The sequence below is a fragment of the Callorhinus ursinus genome, unplaced genomic scaffold, assembly GCF_003265705.2.
Source record: "Callorhinus ursinus isolate GAN/ISIS: 27379988/994484 unplaced genomic scaffold, GSC_fseal_2.0 scaffold18, whole genome shotgun sequence".
In the NCBI taxonomy this organism is placed as follows: Eukaryota; Metazoa; Chordata; class Mammalia; order Carnivora; family Otariidae; genus Callorhinus; species Callorhinus ursinus.
Window position 1 is genome coordinate 36,325,483 of NW_027397080.1, and position 11,456 is coordinate 36,336,938.

The window sequence follows — 11,456 nt, forward strand, 5'->3', positions numbered from 1 at the left end:
GTCGACGCGGCCCCCGGCACCGGCCCCCATCTGGGCCGCGGTGGGACCGCCCGGGGGCACCGCCGCCAAGCCGCAGGCCCGCTCCCATTTCCGGCAGCAGGGAAGCCCTGGCGCCCAGGACTCCGAGGAGCGGGGCCGCAGGACCGCCGTCGGCTCCCGCGTCGTCACTTCCGGCGCGTCGCTTCCGGGAGCACTTCCGCCCGAGGCTCGGCCCGCCCCCCGGCCCGGCGGTCGCGCAGAGCGGGGCGGAGGGACGATGGCCGCCCCACGGTGAGGCGCTGCTCGCCTGGCCTCCGCTCCGCCAGGGACGGAAGGGTCTTCTCGGGGCCTCCCGGCGCACGCGATACGACCTCTCCTACACCGCAGCCTCGCGCAGAGCGCTCGGGGAGTCGGAGCCCGGCCAGCAGCGGCCGGCCCCGCTTGTTTCCCCGGAGGCCGCTCTCTCCCGCCCGCGGTCCGCAGCCCACCTTAAATGCCGCGCGCCCTTAAGGCCCCGACGTGGGGCGGGGTCGCCGGGTGTCGGGAAGGCGCCGCGCCCCCCACCCGCTCTGCTCTCCCCCTCGGCCCTCCCCGAAGTCGTGCGGCTCAGCTCCGAGCCCCGCTGTTGGGGAGGGCCCTGAGGCGACCCTTGCCGCCGGCGCAGAGCCAGCCCCTGGGTGGGCGCCCAGTCCGCGGCTGCGAGCGGCCCGCGAGTCAGCGATGCTCGCAGGCGGAGGCCCCGGGAGTCCCCCGCGCCCGCCGGATGCGCACGGAGACCCCGCGCTGGCTGTCGTCCCGCGGCCCTGCTGCGACCGGTGGGTGGAGGGGCCGCGGCGTGGGGGAAGGGGCCGCGGGCGAGCCCCGGGCCGGGCCCCCTGTAGAGCAGGGCCGCGGGCGCCTAGCCCCGAGGCGCGGGGAGGCCGCTTTGGCCCCCGGAAGGCTCCCGCAGCCCTCTAGCTTCCCGGCTCACATCGGGAGCGAATCCTTGATGCCACCTGTCCGGGTCATGAGTCCAAGGGTGGGTGGCCAGTTTACCCGGAAAACGCTGAATAAAACAAACGGTGGAGGTTGCCTCCGGTGGTCGCCTATCCCGCTCCGGACCTAAGCCCGGCCGGCCTGTTCCCGGCCCCCTCCTACGAGAAGCCCCCTGGTCCACCCCCATGGCCTTTGCGCTCGCCGTGCTGCCCGCGTCCCCAGGCTGACCCCTCCTCTGAGAGGCCCCTCGCCTTTCGGCGGGTAGCCTTGGCCCGTGTTCTCCATCTCGCCGGGGACGCCCTCTTCCACGCGCCTGCTCCTCCCACTTTTAGCCCCCGCCTCTCTGGTCTGAAGGCGCGGCCCGCGTGGGGCGCGCCCGTGTCCGCCCTCCCTGGCTGCCGGGGCCCAGCGGGGGAGGTGGGGTCAGCACTGGGGGCGCGGGCTGTGTTCTCGGTCCCCGGGGCTTCTCGCGCTGTAAGCCCCTGGACCCAGGCGCCCCCGAGGCGGGCACGACCCTGGAGCGGAACCAGGTAACCGACGCTGCATCCGCCCTGGGGCCTAAAGGCACGGTCGCTCGGGAATGTATTGCAATTGATGTCTTTCCTGCCTAGGATTTTGGAAAGCCGTCCATTGTGTAGCGGCTGAGCTCCTGCCGAGTATTGGTTTTAGCACACTGTTTGCGAGTTGGGGCTCAGAGCTTCCTTCATTCCGGTCCTCAGGTGACTTCTACTGGGTTTGCTGGGCCTTGTCCAGCTAATTCCGTTGCAGTCACATCCTGCTTCAGCCTTTGACGCATTGCCCACCGCTGCCGTAAAAGGGGGGAGGGGGGCAAGCCTGTTTAGAGGTGGATTCTTTGTTCAGTGGTTTTTTTTTAAAGTTTGGGTGTTTTTTAATGGAGTGGGATGTACTTTACCAAAAGTATTTGAACTTGCGAGGAACATTTCAAAGCAGAATGAAAGCGTATTAAACAGAATGGAAAGGGTCATTAAAAGCCGGAATAGAAAGGATTTTAGATGAAAGAAATCCTCTTTCAATGTAAACAAATTAGAAACAGGAGAGAAACAAACCAAGATTTTAATGAACGTGGGACTCCGCCTCCCAGATTTGCGGGCAGCCCTAACCTGGCATAGATAGGCTCCTCGGGATCGTTTGTGCATGTTAAGTCAGAGCACATCTTATAACTCTGCTCTCACTTAATCTATGACAAATATTTTTTTGTCAAAACTTGTTGGGCTACATTGTGTCACTTTGGTGATGGGCCAGCCTTTATTACACACATACTCCCTATCGGATACTCGGACAGTGTCCAGTTTCTCCGTCTTAAAAACAAAGCTGCTGGTCTGTGCTGGTATGTACAGAGGTCCAGCAAGACCTTTGTTAAATTGTTTCTTTAGGATAGATTCCCAGAGGTGGAATTTTTAATTATACTGTGTAAAACTTGTAGACTTCCAGTACATCTCCTAAAATGCCCTGTTGACAATTTGAACCAATCTAGAGTTCCTTACCCAGTGTTTGAGAGTATCTTGCATTGTTTGTTCTAGAACAGGGATTCTTAACCTCAGGCTGTGAGCCTTGGAATTTAGGACTCTGCAAAATTGGCTGGGGAAACATCGACATCTTTTTTTTCATCAACCTCCTGCTGAGCTTTTCTTCATGGTGGCAGGAGCAGCACCCATGGCTTCGTCTCCATTTTGGAGCCCAGGGAACCTTTCTGGCTGGCCCTGAGCCCCTCACTGCAGAGTTGAGCAGAGTCCTGACCCCTGTTCAGGACATGTTATGTAGTGGGGCGCTCAAACCAAGTCCAGATGTCCCATGTTTGTTTCTTGAGGTGTTACCACATCTCAGTAGACCTGGTTTCCTTTTAGTCCTGCAGGTGCACATTCTGAGGACAGCTCTGGGCAGGAGAGAAGTCAAGAGCTGCTCCCTGACCTACTCCATGCTGGTCAGAAAGGGTTATGGTTTAGTTCTTGTTCTTTGTGCTATATAATCTGAGAGGGAGATAATTCAGACCTTTATCCCCAGTGACCTGGGGGTGCCAGTGCTCCACATTGTTTCCAAACTACTGTTGGCTCTTAAAGCCAATTCTTGTCAGATTAAGGTTGCTGACTTTTAGTTTTTGCAGGACAAGAATTGCTTCCCTCTGAAAGCTCCTTGAATCACGTGGTCTATGAAAGAACAGGCCGTGGAGACACGTGAGCTGGAGTCCAGGAAGGCATCTGTGACCCCACCGGGACTTTGGTGAGTGGGACCTTCTGAGCTCAGGACCAAGTGACCAGCGGCTTTCGTGTGTCATGCCCAGCAGCGCCGCTCAGGGTCTTCACTGCATCCTGGCTGGAGTGGGATCTGTTCAGATTTAAACTCCAGGCTCACGACAGATGATAAACATGATTTTATTTCATCCATGTTGAGAAGACCTTCGTGTCACTCACCTCCTTTTGTGTATTGCTGTATGTTCCCCGTTTTTACTGCTCGATGTTGCATCATGTGAACATTCCTGCCTGATGTGTTGGTTCTCCCACGGACAGACAGCTGGGTTTCTGCTGTGGACATTCTTACGTGTGTCTTCTGGTGCACACGGGCAAGACTTTCTCTAGGGGAAGGTCTCTAGGATGCAGTGGTTCGTGGGATCATGGGGAAGGTGGCCAAATGGTGATTTTTCTAATTCTACCCTCCCTTTGACATCAGTCCGTTGACTTTTTAGTGTAAGCAAGAGCTTTCTTCTCTTCCCCATTTATCACTGTGGATGTTTGGGTACTTATTTTGTTCATTGAGTTCTGATCGTGTGCTATCCTTACTCACTTTCTCACACTGCCCCTAGATATCTCCAGAGGGTGTTCCCTCGTGTGCTTCTGTGTCCTTTGACCTGTCCTGTCAGTGTTTGAGCACTTCCCTTTCTTTTGGCCCAACTAATGCCCCGGCCCTGAAATCAGCCATTTCTCCGAGGAGGCTGGTTCATTTCAGTGGAGAATGAGATTTAGAAACAAAGACCAGGACAGGGTGCTCACTGCGGATGGGCCCTCAGTGGCCAGATTATGAAGCAGATACAGAGATGAGTGTACTGTGGGCAGGTGTGATGTGTGTGCCTCCGTCTGTCCACACCTACGAGTGCTGATGCCTGATTCCTCCGCTCATCGCAACAGCACAGTCCACTCCACCCTCCTTCTCTGCATCTGTGCTGTCTCCAGAGGCACACTGCGGTCTCACTCCCAGTGGCCACAGAATAGTCACTGCTCAATCCTGACACATGAGTCAATAAAAAAGCCCACCATTTAGAGTTCAGTGTTGAGGTTCTATTTGTTTTTAATCTGAGCACATATATTTTGCAAACTGTGTTCAGAAGGTATGTGGATGGGTTGTCTCCTCTCTTCAGCGTGACTACGTTATTTATTTGTGGTTTGGTTCACCTCTTTCCATTTGTATCGCACTTTAGAGATTATATTGATTTGGTTATTTTTGTTTTATAAGCATGTGGAACATTAATATAATTCCAGAAGTCATAAGTGTCTGAACAGGTGCATTTGAGAACTGTTGTCGCTCTGTTTCCCTCTCTCTGGGTTCCCTCCTCCCCCACCACCAAACAGTCTCCTTGATTGCTTGGTCTTGGGCTTATCGGCCAGCATCTCTTGTTGCTCAGTGTGATTTTATTTATTTATTTGTTTATTTATTTATTTATTTTTAGTCTTCTCTACATTTATTTATTTTTAGTCACCCAGAGTGGGGCTCAAACCCATGACCCCAAGACCAAGAGCTTCATGTTCCCCATCTAAGCCAGCCCCGTGCTCCTGCTTTATCTCTTTAAATCACGATTCTTTCCTGTTTTTCTCTGCTGGAACTTTCCTTATTTTCTCCATACCTGGATTACTGATTTCACATCTCTTTGCTGCATTCCAGATAATTTCCTCAGATGTTTTTTTCGAATGCAGTAACTTTTATCAGCCCTGTCATTTCTGTGTAACCCATCGATTGAGTTGTTTTGTGTTTCAAATTTTCCAAACTTTTCATTTTGAGGAACTTGTAGACCGACAGAAGAAACAACTATACCTGTATGCCCTTCCCCCAGCTCCCTCCGCTGATGTCTTCCGTGGTGCACTCCGCCGGTCTGGGTTCGACCCCACACTGCCTTCAGTGGCCGTGTCCCCGTGGTCTTCGCCAGTCCTTGACTTTTATGACCTGCGTACTTTTGGGTTTGTCTGACATGTTCTTTCGACTAGATTTGCAGTCACGTGTCCATGGCATGAAATCCACAGCAGTGCCATGTTTTTAGCACATGGGATCAGGGCAAACAGGACGTCTCTCTGTCTGTAGTGTTTTCAACTTTGGTCGCTGGGTTGGGGTGATGGCCGCCAGTGTCTCCGGGTAAAGTCACGCCTCCTCTTTGTGATGAGTTGGCACCTGTAGGCAAGCGGTTTGGATGCAGTCACATCCTTGTTTCAGCTCAGCAATCAGGTGACTCATCTCTGGACATTTATCCCTGATGGTGTCTTGGGCTTCTTCACCTGCATGACTGTCCTATCAACCTGCCACACTTGGGCTCTGTCCCTCCCTGGAGCTGCCAGGCAGCTGCTCCTTCCCCATCGGCCACCCCTCTCCTCGGATGATCTTTGATCTTTGACCCACATCCATTGATCTTCAGCTGCAAAGATCTTCTGGCCTGAATTATGCAAGATTTTCTCCAGAGCCATTGCTTCTGGCACCAGTGGCTGTGGGTGTGGCTGGGAGCCCGACCCAGATAGCTGGTCCAGGTTCATGGCCCACCCGCCTCAAGCACCCCCGGCTGCTTTTTGCGGGGTCCTGTCCTGAGTTAGAGCTTCCTGGGAGCCTCTGGTGAGATTTTGCTTCTGCTGTCCAGCTCTTGATTTCCAAGGGTCCTTGTCTGGTGGCATCTCCTTGTGGCCGGGTGCTTCAGCTCTCTGGTCCCCCCCTTCCTGGGACCTGCTGCCTCCTGCTGTGCACTTCTTCCAGCCCCTTCCTCTAATTTCTCGTCTTACTTTTCTCCCATCTTAATTCTCTGTCCAAGCCTCTCCTTGGGGCCCTTATTTCCATACTCAAGCTCTGACCTTTGCCTGTTGAATTCTCCAGAGAAGAGCCATCTGGTCTCCCGCCTGGGGGGGTGCAGCCGCCTGGCCGCTCTGTGATCCTCAGTCCCCACATTCCCTGCAGGCCGAGGCCTATTTCAGTCCCCCACCCTGGGCCCCTGGAACCCGGGAGGGGTCTGAGTGCGGTCACTCTCCTGGCCAAGCCCCTTGACATTCTTTTTTTTTAAGATTTTATTTATTTATTTGACAGAGAGAGACACAGCGAGAGAGGGAACACAAGCAGGGGGAGTGGGAGAGGGAGAAGCAGGCTTCCCGCCGAGCAGGGAGCCCGATGCGGGGCTGGATCCCAGGACCCTGGGACCATGACCTGAGCCGAAGGCAGACGCTTCACCAACTGAGCCACCCAGGCGCCCTGCCCCTTGACATTCCTGCTTTCTTCTCTCCCCGACCTCCGTGGGTTTCTGTCTCACCAGACAAAAGCAAGCAAGCAGCCGGGCATCCCGGTGTGATTAGTGTCTTGATGTGAAGGACAGAGGCAGAGCCGGTGTCTGGTATGCCTTGGACTGCTCCAGACCTGATTTTCATATCTGGACTTGGTGTGGGAACCATGCGCACGTGGAAGACTCCGGCCCCTCAGTCACCCTGCTGGACATGAGGCCCTGGGCCCGGTTGTCACATTGATTCATCACCGAGCTGGGTGGGCTGTCTGTGGAGATGTTGATGGTCACAAAAAGAGTGTGCTAGCAGGTGAGCGTGTCTTGGTGGCCTGAGCATCTGCCCTGGGATTCTGGGCCCTGTTGGGGGCATGGGCGATGGGAGCACTGGTGTGTTGCCTGCTGGTCGGCGTGACTGGGCCTCTGGGTCCCCAGCACCTGCTGCACCCCGGAAGCCTGGTGGCTGCCTCCGTGTGGGTGGAAGGAGGAAAAGTGCAGCGCCCCCCGCGCAGAAAGAGAAAGCTCCTGGTCACCCAGGGCCAGATGGTGAGGGAAGCAACCCCCGGTTACCAGGAGAGGCCCTCACACTCTGAAGTCTGGTCCAAATGACTGGACAGCAGGCTGCAGGGAGCTAGGGAAGGGCAGGCAAGTTGGGTCTGCTAGAAGGTGCTGCCAGGCCTGCCCTTCTTCCCGCCAGCTTGAAATCTGAATCCATCATTGGAAGGAAGATTTGGCTTTAACCAAATGGGCTCTGGCCTAAACAAGCATCATCTGAGTAGATGCAGGGGCTTGGGAATGTCAGCCGAGGTCTGGGAGAACTGCTTCCCGGTGCACCTGATGCTTCTCCACATGTCAACAGTTTAGAAAATAGCACGATGCCTCCCTACACACACGCATGCACTTTGCAACACCTTTTGTTTTTCCCCTGGGCCCCGTCCCTACCAAGTAGCCCACCCTTTGAACTCTGGCCTGAGTTCCCTGCTCCCCACTCTTTTTCAGAACTTTTTATATTTTTGTTTCGAAACAATGTTGGGTGTTTTGGTATGTTTAACAGCCTTGTGGGGAACATGTTGTGTATTTCCTTCCACTTCCTGGTCTTGTCATTTCAGACCGCCAGCGGTTTTAATATTTCCCATTGGCTCTTGGGCAGCGGCCCTGCATCCCACTGCTGTAGGCCTTGGCCTCATGATGTGCTATGATCTGTTCTCCTTCAGTAGGCATTTAGGTTGTGTTTTTTTTTTTTTTTTTTTTTAAGATTTTCTTCATTTATTTAACAGAGAGAGAGAGAGAGCACAAGCAGGGGGAGTGGGAGAGGGAGAAACAGGCTTCCTGCCGAGCAGGGATCCCAATGTAGGGCTCGATCCCAGGACCCTGGGACCATGACCTGAGCCGAAGGCAGACCCTTAACAACTGAGCCACCCAGGCGCCCCTAAGTTGTGTTTTGCTACTGACAGAAATGCTAGGAGTGCCTGGGTGGCTCAGTCAGTTAAGCGTCCAACTCTTGATTTCAGCTCAGGTCATAACCTCGAGGTCTTGGGATGGAGTCCTGCACTGGGCTCTGAGCTCTTCAGGGAGTCTGCTTCTCCCTCTCCCGCTGCCACTCCCCCACCTTGTGCTTGCGCACTCTTGCTCTCAAATAAATGAATAAGTCTTTTTTAAAAAATGCTACGTTAACCCCCCCCCATCTTCTGGAGATTTTTATGAGCATCACACACGGGTCCTCCCAGGACCACCTGTCGCTGCAGCCAGCCTCAGCCACACGCCCTGGGGGTCTTTTATTGTTTCTTGTCACTTGCAGAGACACCGATTAGGTCTATATGTGTGCTACTGGATGTTTTCAGCCTGGGACCGTCAGTGACAGAACCGTGGGCTCCTTGGAGGGAGTGCGCTCCCCCCCCGCCCCACGGTAGCTCTCTGCTTGACGCGTGAGAATCAGCCAAGGAGCTAAAAATCATTCTGGTGCTTGGGTTGCACCCACAATTCTCTGAACTCACTGGTCTATGCAGAGCTGGGCCCCTTTCTGTCGGCTTGTTTGAGCTCTGGGCGTGTGAGCGTGCAACCAGCATCGAGGACCTCTGCTCAGGTCGGAGTGCTTCCCCATGTGACCCTATAGGAGCAGAACAGCCGGACATGGGGACACAGAGCTCGAGGGCGAGTAGTCAAGTGCAGGTCGGCAGTGTGCGTGGACGCCCCTGGCCAAGCAGTCACTTCCGAGCGCAGATCCGACAGAAACACATGAAAAGACGCTCACAGAACATTCCTAGTGGCACAGTGTGTGTTTGTTAGCAGAGGTGGTGCGTTCACTGGGGTTCAGGCATGAGAGCAGGACCATAGCTGTGTGGAGCCATGTGCATGGGCCCTCCTTTATTGAAAACCAACTTCTTGTCAAAGGTCTTTATACAAAGGGAATATATGTGCCATCGAATGGTGGTTTCTGGTTTCTTGAATCTCTGACCAGAAGCAGATGGGGAGCAGGGAGTATCTGGCCCTCGAAGCACCTGGTCCTGGGGCTTCTCGGTGGGGGGAGCATGACATGGACTTTAAGGACAAGGAGAGTGAGGGCGGCCTAGAAGGTTGTGAGTTTCTCAGATGGAAGCCCAGTGGAAGGGATGCTTAGCCTGCGAGGGGTCAGTTACCCACCAGCATGTTCTTCGCTGTATTTGTTGGTCCTGTGGGTGCTTCTGGAATGTCAGCCCCTTGCCCTGCAAACAGTTCAGCTTTGGAATCTCAGCAGTGGCTTCCGGGCACCTGTGACCCTCCCTGACGGGGTCTCTGAGGAGCAGGACCTGGTGGTGCTGGGGGCCTTGAACTTAGGATTTGGCCCTGACGGGGAGGCTTTCCTGAGTAGGCAGAGCCCACAGAGGCAGGAAGAGGCAAGGAGCCGGGATCTGGGGCCTGGGGACCCTTGGGGTGGGGATGCTCTCTCTGTTCTTAGGGACCCTGTGCCATAGGTTGGGGGTGTGGAACACAGACTCTCCACGTCCCCTCTGGCCTGGCTGGTCCTCGCTGCATGAGCATCTCATCACCCCGAACAGAGCAGTGGGACTGGGCTGGGGAAGAGGAGGCTGAGCAGGGGCATTTTAGCAGAGCCCTGAACGAGAAGAGCTTATCCTCATGTGGGGGCAGTGGGAGCCCATGGAAGGGCCAGGCACACCCCGTTGTGATCTGCAGTGCATTTTGGGGAGGCCGCTCCGGTACATCCACGGTTGGGATGCATGTGGGCAGCCTGGGCGAGACGCAGGTGCTCGCTGGGGCCTGTGATGCTGAGCTCATGGTGGACAGAGGGAGGAACACCGTGGGCCAAGGCAAGGTTGGGGAAGGATGGCCAAGTCTTGGTGCCACCTGTGCCTGGGGGCAGGACAGGAGCCAGCCTTCTGATGTGGGGAAAGTCAAAGTCTTAAGTTTGAGGACCCTTTGAGCACTTGCCTGCGGATGAGCAGGAGACCAGTGGGGTGGGCAGCCTATGCTCCTATGGGAGGTCCTGCTGGGGGTGCCAGGGTACAGGAGAGGAGCTGCCAAGCCCCAGCTGGTGGTGCAGCCAACTTAGCCCCTGGATGCCTCCTGCTGCAAGTCCCAGGAGTTAGGGATGAAGTATGATGGACGTCCTTCTGGATGTGTGCTGACAAGAGGAAACCCCCAGGTGTCAGAAACTGAGGGGACAGGAAATCTGAGTGCTCAGCCCGTCTGAGGCTGGGTGGGGACTCGGGTCTGATGTCCCTGGGACTCGGCCTAAAGCAGGAACTTGGAGTTGGAGAATTTGCCTGACTGCCACAGGAGAAGCCAGGTCTGACTAAGTCTGTGATCCTAGGAGAGAGGACGGAGGCTCACTTGCGAAGCCGTGACCACAGGTCTGACAACAGCAGGTGTGGGTTCCATATGCTGAGGGTTTGTCTAAAAAGTAGCATAAAATTGATCCTGGGCCAGTGACGCCCTGGAGCGTGTGACAGAGGCAGACCCCAAACCCTCACTCTGGAAGGAACCCCCAGGGCCCAGGGCACACAGGGCCCCCTGCACAGCAGGATCTGCTGGAGGTGACTAACGTATGCCACATACAACCCCAAGGCCAGAGCCCACTAGTACACAGAAAATCAGGGTGGCGCTGCTGAGGCCTCAGGTAAGGAACGGTTGGAGAACGTAAGACAGAAGACGTAGGAAGGGGGGAAAGAACAAGACACTGGGGGCGCCTGGCTGGCTCAGGGGAGTGTGCAACTCCTGATCCTGGGATCATGAGTTCGAGCCCCACATTGGGTGTTGAGATTACTTTAAAAATTTTTTAAGTTAAAAACAAAAAAGAACAGGGCGCCTGGGTGGCTCAGATGGTTAAGCGTCTGCCTTCGGCTCAGGTCGTGATCCCAGGGTCTTGGGATCGAGTCCCACATCGGGCTCCCTGCTCCTTGGGAGCCTGCTTCTCCCTCTGCTTCTCTCTCTCTCTCTCTCTCCCTCTCTCTCTCTCCTTCTGTCTCATGAATAAATAAATAAAATCTTTAAAAAAAAAAAAAAAAAGAACAATATGCTGTGAGAAAAACAGACCAATGTCAGGTGGAACCAAATAGAACATCCACAAATGAAAAATAGAGTGATTGTAATTTAAAACCCAGTGGACAGATGAAAAACCCAGCGTCTCTGGCAGATCAGTGCTCCTGCGAAGAACTGCTGGGAAAGTGGGATAAAATATCAGCTGTCAGGTGCATGTGTGCAGATCGCAGCACCGAGACCCACTGGGCGGGCCAGGGCCACGGCCTCTCCTCGGGGACTTCGGCAGGTCCCAGATCGGGCGGGAAGGTGCAGAGCCCCTGGGACGGCTTCAGGGGGGACAGCAGCCTAGATGGGGGCCTCCTGGGTCTCTGTGCAGACAGTGGGCACGTGGGGAAGGACAGCTGTTGGAGCCTTTGGTTTTCAGTATGCTGGGGAGGGGAGACGGGGTCTGTTGGGGCTCCCGTCCTAGCACGCAGGCGCCCCGTCCTTGCACGCAGGTGCCCTGTCCTAGCACGCAGGCGCCCCGTCCTTGCACGCAGGCGCCCCGTCCTAGCAC

The 11,456-nt window shown here is 55.3% G+C and overlaps 1 protein-coding gene across 13 annotated transcripts in view; it reads left to right on the forward strand.

Moving 5' to 3' along the window:
• The first annotated feature begins 167 nt into the window (after positions 1-167).
• Positions 168-11,456, forward strand: part of SLC35E2B (solute carrier family 35 member E2B) — a 22,069-nt gene continuing 10,780 nt past the window's right edge. For 2 of the 13 annotated variants that reach the window (XM_073903504.1, XM_073903505.1), the window contains exons 1-2: positions 855-1,484; positions 3,077-3,192. The gene's annotated coding sequence lies outside the window, so the exon portion shown is untranslated. Of the gene's footprint in view, positions 271-410; positions 795-854; positions 1,485-1,526; positions 1,674-3,067; positions 3,193-3,215; positions 5,139-7,766; positions 10,273-11,456 lie in introns of those variants that run through there. The other 11 variants (XR_012381398.1, XM_025856401.2, XM_025856402.2 and 8 more) reach the window with 10 other exon arrangements.